At 40.5% G+C, this 13,910-nt stretch overlaps 1 pseudogene; it reads right to left on the bottom strand.

The window, feature by feature from the left end:
- Nucleotides 1-9,825, bottom strand: part of LOC110326099 — a 41,838-nt pseudogene extending 32,013 nt beyond the window's left edge.
- Between the last annotated feature and the right edge of the window lie 4,085 nt (nucleotides 9,826-13,910).

Genomic DNA, 13,910 nt, shown 5'->3' with positions numbered 1-13,910 from the left:
CACACACACACACACACACACACACACACTGAGAAATAGATATAAACAAACAAACAAACAAACACAAGTAAAGACAAATTCCAAACGTCCAGAGCCACAATATGGAACTCATTTCTAATATAACTTCATTGAATGTTCATCTTTATCATTATAGGTAGGATGCAAAACAAAACTGTTTTGCTTTTCCTTACATTTTATTATATATTTTAAATTCTTAAAATCATACTTTATTTTATGTACAGCAAAACAATTTCCTAGTTAAATAACATTATCATAGAATGATTTAAAATAGATTTGAGCAGAAGAGAGAACAGAAAGGTACCTGGTTACATAATATCTCCTCTTGAAAACAAATTTTTAAAAATGACTTTTTCTCTAAGAGGGGCTATATGAGAAATATGTTCAGTGACAACTCGTGTCAAGTTGCTAGTACACCAATCATCAGGGGAACGAGAAAGAAAAAAGCCTAATAATTATGGAGTTAAAAGTAGAAGAAAAAGAGAAAGGCTTCTTAAATAATAAATAAAATAAATACCAATTAGCCACCCACACTCACATAGCCAGGTTGAGAGAGCATAAAGTAACTCCGAGGACTAACATATTGTCTTGTTGCAGTGTGACTAAAGGAACATCCTGCTGGGCGATCCCAGGATGGCAGGAAGTCAGATGCGATGCGGTGCCACTAAGCAGGATGGGAAGAAGCCCGATCCTCAAAGCATGGAGGCTGGACTGACCACCTCTGCTTCTGCTGTGGCCTCATTCATGGAAGTATCTCACGTTTTCCTTTGTAATTGTTACTGCAGTAAATGTTGCTTAGTACAGTGCAATGTCTAGATAATGAATGAAAGAAGTAATTAATTAGTGCAAGAATATACATTTCTGGTCTTCAGCCAAGCTTGACAAAAACCCTAACTAAAGCCAATGCTTCTTTGGGTTACCTGGTTCTCGAAGTCAGTGGAACAAGTCCTTTGATTTCTATAACAAGAAAATGACCAACTTCTTTTTTACAAGCTAGCTTAAATACCTACGATTATAACTAAATTTTAAAACAGAGATTACAAAGAATCTTTTCAATTTCCCTAAAATAGCATATCCATTTGCAAATGTGACTTTATGATGACCCTGTTCTTTCTTTCCTTTTTTAAGATTTATTTATTTTATTTATGAGTACACTGCTGAGTGAATCTCTTTTCACACATGGTCATTTACCATGTAGCTGAGAATGACCTTGACCTCAGTCCTCCTGCTTCATCCTCCTAAGAGCTGGGGTCACAAGCCTGCATCACCATGCCCAGAACCCAAGTAAAGAGCCTGTGCACAGAGGTCATTAAGAGCCACGCCTCTGCCCGGGTCCTCTGCTTCCGTATGCATGGAGTGTGGCATGGGAGCTCTTGTGGATCCACTGAGGTCTATTATGAACTGAGGGACCTACGGTTGGGTGAGAGGGAAGCAGCTAAGAAACTAGGGACAGCAACATCTACGGAGCTGGGTCTTCCCGCCATTTACGGGTGCTTAATATACTCTTCTTTTTACGATTTGTTTTATGTATGTGAGTACAGTGACTCTTCAGATAGACCAGAAATGGGCATTGGATCCCATTACAGATTGTCATGAGTCACCATGTCATTGCTGGGAGTTGAGCTCAGGACCTCTAGAAGAGCAGTCAGTGCTCTTAACCACTGAGCCACCACTCCAGCCCTCAATAATTGTATTCTTGAAATGATTATTCAGTTGCCAGACTCTCCTATAAAACACTGCTGTTTCAAATCAGCAGCAGGTTTGAGAATTTAAAAACGTGAAGAAATGCAATTCTTGTGATGCTTCTGACTGGGTAAATTTGGCAAACTACTTAGCTTGTCTGCTCCTTCATTTTATTTCACCTCTAAAAGATAAGCAAAGTTCTCTTAAGGGCTGTTGTAAGAAACACATGAGATACCTGTATGCTGTAAGATATAGTATCAATGTAATATGTTTCTGCAATAATTACATAAACTGCAACTTGCAGGTTAGACCAGTTAGAGATTAGATGATATCTAGGGAGAGCCATGCATTAAAAAATAAATAAATAAACGGAACTCTGGGTCAAGAAACAAATATTCATGTTTAACTAGCTCTGTTTCATGACACAGATCGGAGCTCTTCGTTCAACCTCTTTGCTATCTACAAAGACAAGATGACTTGTAATCTAATACGATACACATAAGAGCACTCAGTGAAATGACTGGCCTATATAAGTATCTCTTATAATTATTAGCTGTTGGGTTTATAATATGCATGACACAAACCCTATCAGCACACCCACAGTTGTTCAAAATCCAGATAAAGATTTCAAGTACTGAGACGTGTAAATGTAGCAATAGACATCCAAAGATTTCTTTAAGTTTGTTTTTTATTTCATTAAATATATTTTGGTTATGCTTTCCTCTTCCTGATCCCTTCCACTTCCCTGCCCCTCAGATTCATATTCCCTTGTCCTCTCTCTCTCTCTCTCTTCCTTCCTCTCTCTCTCAACCAATCAGAAAGCAATTCAAGTGGACAGGTGTTGGACAGAGGCTTTGCCACACACAGGAAGGGCCTTTCCCTCCCTATGGGCTAAAGAGAAGATGAAGACACAGAGGCAAGTGGTCCAGACTTCATCACATCCAAGCAGGAAAGGGTCATCTGGATGCTCGAAAAGGCCATAGTATGTGAAGGAGGGAAGGAACCTTTCATGGGCAGTGAGTAGTAGAACACACGTGATCTAAGCAGGAGGGAATGTGAGAAATGACAAGGTTTAAACAAGAGTGGAGGTAGAAACACAGGATAGAGGAGGGGAGAGGGGAAGGTTTTCCAAAGCAAAGAAGTACAAAGAAGCTATAAATTCTCTTGATGAGCTAAATAAAAATGTAATTTAAAACAGAGTTTGATCAGCAGTTCACTGCACAGTGGATAATGCCAAATCCAGAAGGCACGGGCTAGTAAATGAGTATCTCTCTGTGAGTTGTTGCCCAGGTCACCTTTAAAGTAAGCAAGTTATCACCATTGTTCTAGGTTGCCTTCCAGAACTAGATGGTAAAACCCTCTTGCTAGAGACATCTCACGCTCCAGGCATGAAGTTTTTTCCTTGCTGTCTCTCTTTGATAGTGTTGAAAGTTGCTAGGCAACCAGATGAGGGAGAAGAGTCGTCAGTGACCTCATCTAGCTGCAAACCTTGTTAGCTCCAATACCAGCTCTCTAAACAAGATGTGTATAATGTGAAATAGTGCCATGTCTGTAATATGGCATCTTAGTTTTGTTCTAATGTTGTGATAAAATACAACAACTTAGAGAGAGAAAAATGTCTGGCTTACAATTCCAGGTGAGAGTCCATCACGGTGGGGAAGGTAAGGAGGCAAGAACTTGAAGCAGCTCTTTATAGTACATCAACAGTCAAGGCAGAGAGCAATGGACTAAGACACGCACACTGCTCAGCTAGCTCTCTCCAGTTCCTTCATTCCAGGACCCAGTCCATAAAATGGTGCCATCCTATTCAGGACAGGTCTTCCCATCCTACTTAACCTAATCAGGGCTGTTCCTCCCTGGGTCCCCCTTCTGAGGTCGTTCTACATTATGACAAGTTGATGATAAACCCAATCATCCTGTGGTAGTAACCAACTGTGTTCTGAACGGATTTGATGCCTGTCTCTCAGGAGGTAGTTCATGTCTGGTTCTGTGGACTTGATCAAAAGTCAGCAGCTAGAGAGATCATAGGATCAGGGTTTTGCTTAATAGATGTGTTGTCAAACAGCCTGTATTAGAGCTCTCTAGCATCTCAGAACTTGTAGAATGTCTCTCTATACTAAGGGAATCTGCTGTGATGACTTACAGTCTATAGTCCAACTACCCCAACAATTGTCAGCTCTCAATGGGAAAGCCAAGAATCTAGTAGTTGCTTGGTCCCCTGAGGCTAGTCATTTCAGCTGGTCTTCTGTAGAAGTTGGTTCCAACAGATGTGCTGGCAAGCAAACACAAGCAGGTGAAGAAGAGCAAACCTTCCTTCTTCCAATGTCCTTATGTAGGTCTCCAGCAGAAGGTGTGGCCCAGATTAAAGGTGTGTGCCACCACGCCTGGATCTGGGACTTGTTTTGTCCCAGGCTGACCTTGAACTCAGAGATCTCCTTGCCTTAGTCTCCTAGGATTAAAAGGCTTGCCTAGGCATAAGATTTTTATAGCCACTATGCCTCAAGATCTTCACGTCAAGATTCAGGTCAGAAACTTGTGTCTCCCAGCCTCACAATCTGGATCACAGGTGAGTCCCCCAATTCTGGATTGTAGTTCGTTCCAGATATAGTCACGTTGACAACTAGGAATAGCCATTACACCGCCTACTAAAAATGCATGCTTATATCCATAGAAGAGTGCCACCTCACCTCCAACCTTGGTCAAAGAAGCTTTCTTTTGCAGTAAATGCCAGTTAATGGAGACTCATGGCTGGTCAATGTGCAAAGGATAAGGGAGTACTGAGTTCTTCAGTGTCCATATCACTCCTTCCAAGGCTTTGAAAGCATCACAGAAAACTATGCAAAAAGAATGTAAGAGCTGGAGCATGAAGAAGAAGCCTTGAAAAATATCTTCTGGGCGTGATATAGCTGTTACACTTAGGACTCAAGGCAGCTGTGGTTGCTCTCAAGGGACCCACACAAGATTGGACCTGTCAACATTCAGTCACACGAAAGGGAAGAGATCATGGGCCTGACATCCCTTCTCAGGGGAGCTATTGGCCGGGTGGATGGATGAGGCATTGTCCTTAGTGGTGTAATGTAGCCATTGCAGAGTCCCAATGCTGCAGGGCACAGCTCCACACCCATGTTCATGAAGATAAATGGACCTGGTTAAACAGTGGCTTACAAACAAAACGTGTTGGAAAGCGAGTGCTGGTGGTAGCAGGAGATGAGTAAGGGGGGAGGTGAGTCCGACCGGAATGTAGTTTGTAGTTTGCTCATGTATGCGATTGTGCAATAATAAATTAATAACAATGGAAAGACTTATCCGGAGGAATTCTTTTTAAAGTGCAAACTCCTAGACTGAGGGAGAAAGTCACAAGCGAGCAGCCCACTTCGGTCTGTTTAGTTTCCACCCACAGCCCTGATGCTGGAGCATGAGCTAAGAATCAGGGACCCCAAGAGATGAGAATCTGTGAGTGTGCTTCAAAGAGGAGGAAGAAACGAGACCGAGGGTGAGCCATGGGATCGCCCAAGGAGCATCCTGGAAAGGAGACAAAACTGTGTCCACTTGGTGTTGCAAGTAGGGATGCTGAGAAGAGTGGTCAAGAGTTCAAGAGCAGTGTGCAAATGGATGCTCTGTGGGCTGAGGGATTGGAGGTGAGGCGCTCCTGGGTGAGATGAAATGGTGTGTTTGTTTTACAGACATTTCAGAAAGGAAACCAGAAAGACCGGTGAGTAGTTACCTGGAGGGAATAAAGGAGACAAATGTCTACGTGACACATGGAAATGGTAGCTCTGGCATACATAGCTAAAACCTCAAAAGTGCCATTTTAGCAGGGCACTGTGACAAAGCTAAAGGTTCTTTATGCAACATGTGGCCCTAAAATACCTTTGTGGTTCCTTTCTGCCAATGCATGTGTGAAAGGGAAGGCCAAACCTCACCCCCCTCCTGGAGTTCCTGAAAGAACCTTTGTAAAGGACACAAATTAGAAAGTGTTTTTACTGAGTGATATTTGATCTCACTCCAAATGGGAGGTCATCAATTTGGGGGAAAAAAAAAAGGCAGTTATTTAATGCTGGCTCACCACTATTCTTTTTGTTAATACCTTTTCATTTTTGCCCAGAGTCATAGTGGTGGAAAACTAATGTTGGGTATTAAAAAAATGTACTTCTACAAATCTTAAAATGCTAAGCCAAAACTTAAAAAAATAAAATCTTTATTGCCACTGAGAAGAAAAGTATGTCACTTAACCTGTATGTAAAGAAGTGCTCCAGGGACTGGAGAGATGGCTCAGTGGTTAAGAGCACTGTCTGCTCTTCCAGAGGTCCTGAGTTCAATTCCCAGCACTCACATGGCAGCTTAAAGCTCTCTGTAACTCCTGTTCCAGAGGATCTAACCCTAACCCTCACAAATGTAGGCAAAACCTAAATATACATAAAATAAAAATAAATTATAAAAAAAAGGAGTGCTTACCTCTGACTGGTAATCTTGCTGCCCAAAGGAAGAAAAAAAAAATAAAAAGGTAACAACAAAATTTTAAAAAATTCCACTGAAACCAGCTATATGTAAAACAACTATGAGAAATTCCCAATATTTGTCCCAAGTAAAGAAATTCAGGTCTTGGCTGCTTTCTTTATTATACCCTGGAAAACAGTAGCAGGGTATGGAATTTCATATGACACTTAAGGTGCAAGTAAAATGAAAATCCAAGACTCGAGGGCAAATCCACCAACCAGAAGGGTGCATATACATATGTCTTAGCTAATTCCCACTCTGGCTCAGCATCCTAGTGACACTGAGGAGCTAAAGAGAAAGGAGAAGCAAAAGAAGAGTGTTTTCATTCAACTAAAATTTCTATCTCACCAGCGAGCAGAATGTCCATTGACCTGCTTTCCAAACAGATGGACTTTACTCTTCTAAAACTACATTGTATGTATGACTGTCTTATACTTTTGTTAACGTTCTTGACTTAATAATGTCATGCCATAAAACTTTAAAAGGAGAGATAATGTAGCCGGATTCCTGTCAGCAACTCATGCCTTAAAATAACTGAAAAATTCTCTAAGAGAACTGGTTCACAATGAAGCATTTTGAGTGATTTTCAAAGTGATCACGGGGAAAGATAAAATTTTATGAGATGAATTCATCATCAGAGTAAACAGAATTTTTGAGGTTTTTCTATTCTAAAACTAATTGGATGATTGGAAATGCTAAAAAAATCAAAATAAATATTTTCGAATTTATTTGAATCATTTAAATGTTTAATTTAAATCGGATAGTCATATATCTGTTCAGTTTAAGTTTGAAAAAACTGGAGCATGTGGTATATAACAGACACTGCTGGGGCTGCTGAGCTGTTGAAGTGTGAGAGAACAAAGGATTAGAGGGTGAGGAAGAACCCTGCATGTTCCTAGGATTTAATGTAAGATATACTGGAATGTACACATTCCAAGTGTTACAGACAGCCACAAATCTGTAGAAGATTTCATTTGAACCTAATCTAAACAAATCATTAAATGGAGGCTAGTTGTGTGAAGAGTTGTGGGTCTCAGAGCAAAGCATTCTTGGCAGGCAGGAAACAGCGTGTAGAAATGTTGAGAGCTCTGACCCGGTGCTTTCTTTGGTGGACCATGGGTATGTCTACATAGTCAAACCAATAGGAATTTTAGGATCGCAGGCACTCGGAGGGGAGCTGCAAAACCTAATCTAGACACATCATTGCAGAGGAAGTGGTATCATATATTCCAACAAGAAGAATAAGGGTCACTGACTGTTTCCATAGGATTGTAGTATGCAATTGTTAGATCTTAAAAGAGCTCTCATTCGATTCAGAAGAATGGATTGGAGGAGAAAAGGGCATTTACTCAATTTGGGAAGCGAGGACAAGACACAAGTGTAGGCAGAAATGTGGAAAGACATGGGATAGACCATAGATAGACCCAGAGGGATAGACCATAGATAGACCCAGAGAGATAGACCATAGATAGACCCAGAGGTGCTTTCACTGAGCCTCTCAGAGAAGGTGAGGTAAAGATAAGAATGTGGTCTCTAGCTAGATCGCTAGGTAGATTAACTTGAGTAGCGAGTCAGAGCCTGATGTGTATGTCTCTAGGAATAGCTTCACTGTCAGCTAAGATACAAGTAGCATGTATATATATCCTAGACTTTCATTTATCAGGGAATGTGGTGTCCACTACATATCAGTCTCAAGGAAGTGTGTTTCATGGTCACAGAAACAGCTTGGTAGAAGAAAGGCAGCTAACAAAATAAACTGAAGGTTCACAGATTGCTAGGAAAATATAATTGTTCTCATCTTTGTCTGGGTACGTAATCATCTGTAAGAAGAAACCAGGCAAACTGTATTACTAAAGAAGAACTGGGAAGTGAGGGCTGGGAACAGCTCAGAACTCCTGGCTTTGGATGATGTAACACAGTATAGGAAATGAAATTCTCTGAGAAATTTAATTCCTAAGAAGATAAATCATTATGTGATTTGGCCTACCACATCCCACAGGCCATAGCTTGGAATATGCAATTTGGTAGGAATATAAAGTCAAATACATCAATGACTGATACTGTAGCCTAGGAAACTGTTTAAGGCTGTTTCCAAATCCTAGTGGCGATCAGAGGAAAGCAACTTGGTACAAGAACAGCTGATAAGCGACCTGGGAAAGATTTATCAAAGTACCACCCATGGTAACGTCAAATGCAGTGGAGTTAGAGAAAAGCACGCCTGTCAGAGAGAACTGCATGTCTGAAGATCCAAAGGAGTGTGGCCTTGTGAGGGGGAAAAGAATACAAAAGAGAAAACACAGGGACAAGGAAGAGTTGCAGGGATAGAAATATGAATGATGGAGACAAGAAATGACAGGAACATGATACAGACAGCTAAGACAGACAGCTCATGCCTAAGACAATCAGCTCATGCCTCAGACAGACACCTCATGTCTAAGACAGACAACTCATACCTCAGACAGACAGCTCATGCCAAGGAATTCCCAAACTTCTCAGACTCCATGGTAGAAATCATGTCCCTCTCCATGTCTCCCATACACAGATATGGATTTTCACATCCAAACATGGATGATATCTAGACTCGTTATGAGTTTGAGTGTTAGCGCAAAACACTTTTGGTTACTGAGTCAGTCATTTAGCACTGCTATGAAGGAAGAACAGGACTCTCATTTCTGGGAGTTGGGCAATGCTACAGCAGTCAGCAGGGAGCCAGGATGGAGATGTAAAACCGAGTGAGGAGCAAATGCTCATGCTCTTGGGATCCGAGTCCTGAAGAGGTCCAAGCAGGTGGACTGAGCCAGGTGAGCACAGCAAATCGCTCTTTCTACTGGCAGTGAAAAGAATGTTCTCCTCCATTCCTGTCAGCCATGGCTTTCTGACAATCTTCACAGTGTGAATCGGGTCTGACACAGCCCTGACATTCTCACCAAGGGACCTGGGAGATAAGATCATCCCTTCACCAAACACAGTCATCAGCACTACAGTGCCTTTACCTCCTGACAGGCAAAATCCCACTCTTGGGAGGAACAAACATTAAATGAAAATAAAAAGAAACCATAAGAATTTTCTCATTACAACTCCACTAAAGTTTAACTTTTCTTCCTCGTGTATGAGGGGGAAATATGAGTGTGTATTCCTTCAAGTGGCTCCAAGAAAGAGGCACCTCTTCAAACCAGAGTCCATGTCAAGCTCGTGATGGGATAACGATTCCTAAAGATCTTTAAAGGACGATCTAAATGAATTTCTACCTTCCTGACTCAACTACAGAAACAGAATATAGGTTAGAGGGTGTCGTGCTAAATAAACTTCTTTATCCAAATACTTCTATCATGTGGCCTATACCAATAAAATATGAAATATGTGATACTCAGAGAAGCTCGCTACAAAAGGAGCCGTAGACAGAAGAATAAACCTGAAATTCCCACCTCGAAACCTGAAGAAGAATGCCCCAAAGCCCACACTCTTTGCTGGAGTGGAAGAATTCTTGCAGGGTCTGTGAAAACAGGGTCTGACAAATCAGATGTCCCAGGGTCTTAGGGCAGCAGCCCGGGGTCTTAGGGCAGCAGTTTCATGGATAACATTTAAATTGCTGCCATGTGTGTTCCCTTGCTTGGGATCCGTCATCATGATTGGTGTATTATAATTTCCCCTGACTAAATTGCTCTGTCCCTTTTGAATTTTCCCCAAAGAACACAATTTACTAGCAAAGAGCTTGCCCTTCTGGCTTCTAATTTTTTCAATATTCATTATAACATGAAGAACAAAATACAATACACATTCAGAGATTCTTGGGTTTGACTATTAGCAGGCATCTGATCCAATGAAAAGCTCATTTATCATATATTTTTCTGCATGTCAATTCATTTTTACATTAATTTCCAAGTTCCAGTTTGGGGACAATAAAATTCTCAGTACCAATGAAGAAAGCATTTGGAGTGAAACACAAGATAAAACTGTTATATTTCAGATATCGGAAGATCTCCTTTTAAAAAGTGAAAAAAAAAAAAAACTTTAAAACCAAGTACGTTTAAGATATATTTGACGTACAGCATGGGAAGAGTATGGTAACATTTAAATCTCCACTCTAGAGTCTATCTTTCTTCTCACCTCATGAAAACACTGAAGGACTGGTGGTGTGGTTTATAACAGTTGACACTTAATCCTACTTTAGTTTGTACCAGTAGATTCTGGGTTTCATCACAGTTTCCTCTACTGGATTATCAACGGGTTGAACACAGTGTGTTTTCATACTTTAGAATTGTAAATGAAAGACTTATGATAAAAGAACAATTTGAAAGGTGTAAGATACCAGCCCTTTTAGGAACACCTATATATATATATATATATATATATATATATATATATATATATATATATATATATATGCAGTGATTCAGAGTCAATTTTCTGGGCTGTAGTACTTAACCAAATGCAAATACACAGCATGAAAAAATTAACCCTTCAAATTATAGGCACAGTAGATGAATGAGAATTCCAGGTCAATGGTATAGATCAGATCTTTAAGAAGGTCATAGAAGAAAACTTCCACAAATTAAAGAAAGACAAACCTATACAGATGCAAGATGCATACATAACACCAGATCAACAAGATCAGAAAGAAAATCCAGACAGCATATCATAAAACGTTGTGTATACATAACAAAGAAAGTATTTTGAAAGGGGCAAGAGAAAAAAATGTAAGTCACATTATAAAGGAAAATCCATGAGAATAGCAGCTGATTTCTCAAGAGAAGTTTTGAAAACCAGAATAGCCTAGAGTCCCAAAAGACTATGACAACCAGCCTAGACTAATAAATCCATCAAAACTACCCACCTTAATTAAAAGAGAAAGAACAGCTTCATACAATATAAACAGCCTTTAAAATGTTAAATCCAACAATCCCCCCAAAATACAAAAGGTAGTATTTGGGGCCAAAGAAACTGTGGGCAGAAATACGAAGCCACTGAAAACGTAGACAACATAAGGAAAAATTAACAAAAACCATAGTTGCACAACTGATGCACATACTTCAATAATAACTAAATATCAGTGACCTTACTTCTCCAATCAGAAGACACAGGCTGACTGAATAAATCAGTAAACAAAACCCATCTGTCTGATATCTCCAAGAGACTCATCTAAACTTTAAAGATAAACATCACCTTAAAGTAAAAGGATAAATAAAAATACTCCAATATTCACCCATGGTGAAGAGGTCAAGTTGGTGCCTATTTAGAGCCTCACCTCCTACCAACTGGTTTCCACAGTAGAACTGGAAGGTACCCTGAAGGCTACCAGATGGGAAAGGTAAGCAGTAGCTCAGCTGCAAACTGAGATCTAAAACAGTCACCTGCCTGCATGTCAGGCTGTGGCAACAGCGGTGCAGGTGTTGTCGGGGTAACCAGTCATGCTCTGTGTGGATTCACGTCCCATTTCAGAAGATGGAACGTATGGTTGGCATTGCTCAAGTAACACAGAACCTGAGATTAGACGGGCCATAAGTCTAGGGGAAACCCAAATGCAACTGTTCTGCTAAAGGGACAAAGCAATAAAATGACTCCTAATGACATTGTGCTGTATCCATAGATCAGTGTCTCAGTCAATCATCAGAGCAAGTTTCTCTTTCAGTAGACATCACAGAGAAACCCAGAACTGGAGAGTGTGTAGAGCGAGGGCTTTGGAATAGTCGGTCCTAATGAGATGTCTTCACCAATCCCCAACCCTCAGGGCTCAAGGAGTTATGGGGAAGAGGTAGGAACAATTCTGAAAGCCAGAGGTAATGGAGGACACCAAGGAAATAGTGTCTGGAAGACACAACAGGACTGATGCACACATGAACTCAGAGAGACTGTGGCCATGTGCACAGGGCTTGCACAGGTCTAAACCAGATGGGGACCCAGCACTGAGATGGGAAACTGATCTGAACATAAATAAATAAATAGATAAATAAATAACAAAGAATCATCAGAATGAAAGGCATCATATATCAAAGTGACTTAACAGAGATCTGCATGATATTCCAGGAAAATATCAAATATCTTCAGCAGCACATTGAAGCTCTTCTAAAATATACCACATCCTTGGACACAAATCTTTACGAATTGAAAAAGGATTGAAATGGCCACTTGTATGCTATCTGACTACAACACAATCAAACTTAAAACTAACAGCAAACAATTTCTACTAAATTAACAAATTACTGAAGATTAAACAAGTCATTACTGAATGATGACTCGGTCAAAAAAAAAAAAAGATAAAAAAAAAGAGCAAAAAAAGTATTAGAATTAAAAGAAAATGAAGACACAACACAACAAAATCTCTGGTACACATTAAACACAGTCCTGTTGAAGAAATGTTTAGCTCTAAGTGCCTACATTTAAAAAGAATAAAAAGGCAGGTGGTGGTTGCTCATGTCTCTAATCCCAGCACTTGAGAGGCAAAGGCAGGTGAATGTCTAAGTTCAAATTCATTAATGACTTAATGATGTAACTCAAAAACAAGAACAAACAAATCCAAATGGAGCCAACAGCAAAAAGTAATAAAAGCAATAAAAATTAGTGAAGTAAAAACAAAGAAAATAATACAAAGAACAACAAATAAAAAACTTGGTTCCTTGAAAAGATAAACAAACTGACAGATCCTTAGCCCAACTAAGCAAATGAAAGAGAGGACCCAAATTCACAGAATCAGAAATGAACAGAGAAACATTACATCAGACACCGAAGAAATTCAGAGCATTACAAAGAAATAAAGACAATAAAACAAAAGCAAGCAAAGGAACAAAGCCCTCTGAATTCATAAGCTGGAAAGCCAGAAGGAAAAGAGTAAATTTCTAGATTGAGCTGAATTACTAAGCTTAAACCAAGAAGTCTATAGCCTAAACAGAGCCATAACAAATGAGGAGACTCAAAGAGTAATGAAGAGCCTTCTGTCTAAAAAGAAATGTAAGGTCCTGATGATTCATGGCAGAACTCTACCAGACATCCAAAGACCCATAGCCAAGCTGTAACTATTCAAAACTGCCACCACCACCACCAACAGCAACAACAAACAAACAAACAAACAAACAAAACAAACAAAACGGGAAGACAGAGGCAGAGCACCCTCAGACTCCTCCACCAAAGCCGAACTCTCACGCCAAAGCTGAGTAAAGACGCAGCAACGATAAGAAAAAGGAAACCGCAGGCCAACGTTCCTGATGAACACAGAATCAAAAGTGTCCAATAAGATACTTGCAAGCAGAATACTGTCATACACAAAAAGAGTATCCACCATGACTAAGTTGGCTTTATTCCTGAAATTCAGGGATGGTTCAATACAGAAGAACCGATAAATATAATAAGTCATGTACGTGGACTTGAAGACAAAATTTGTGGGTCTGCACATGGGGGCACTAGTTCCTCATCGCCACCGGGGTTCCAGGCTTGCGGACACAGACAGGAGAGGCAGAACTCAGCCCAAGATGGGGGGGGGGGTGTCTCAGCCCGGGTGAGAAAGGACACAGGCTGGAGCTGAAGCTGTGGTTCCCACACTCCTGTGGACCCAGACAGAACGGGGAACCCTGAGGAGTTAAGGGGCAGGAGCAGGTCCTGTGATGAGCAGGTCCTGTGATGAGTGGTGGAGGAGAGAGAGAATCAGGCTTAGCTCAGGGTGAGCTCCAGGAGCAAGGAGGGTTCTGCATGAGACTTAGGTGGCACAGCTCGGTAATGAA

The sequence above is a fragment of the Mus pahari genome, chromosome 9 (assembly GCF_900095145.1).
Source record: "Mus pahari chromosome 9, PAHARI_EIJ_v1.1, whole genome shotgun sequence".
Taxonomy (NCBI): domain Eukaryota; kingdom Metazoa; phylum Chordata; class Mammalia; order Rodentia; family Muridae; genus Mus; species Mus pahari.
The sequence above is the reverse complement of the archived record's forward strand: the minus strand, read 5'-3'. Positions and strand labels throughout refer to the sequence as shown.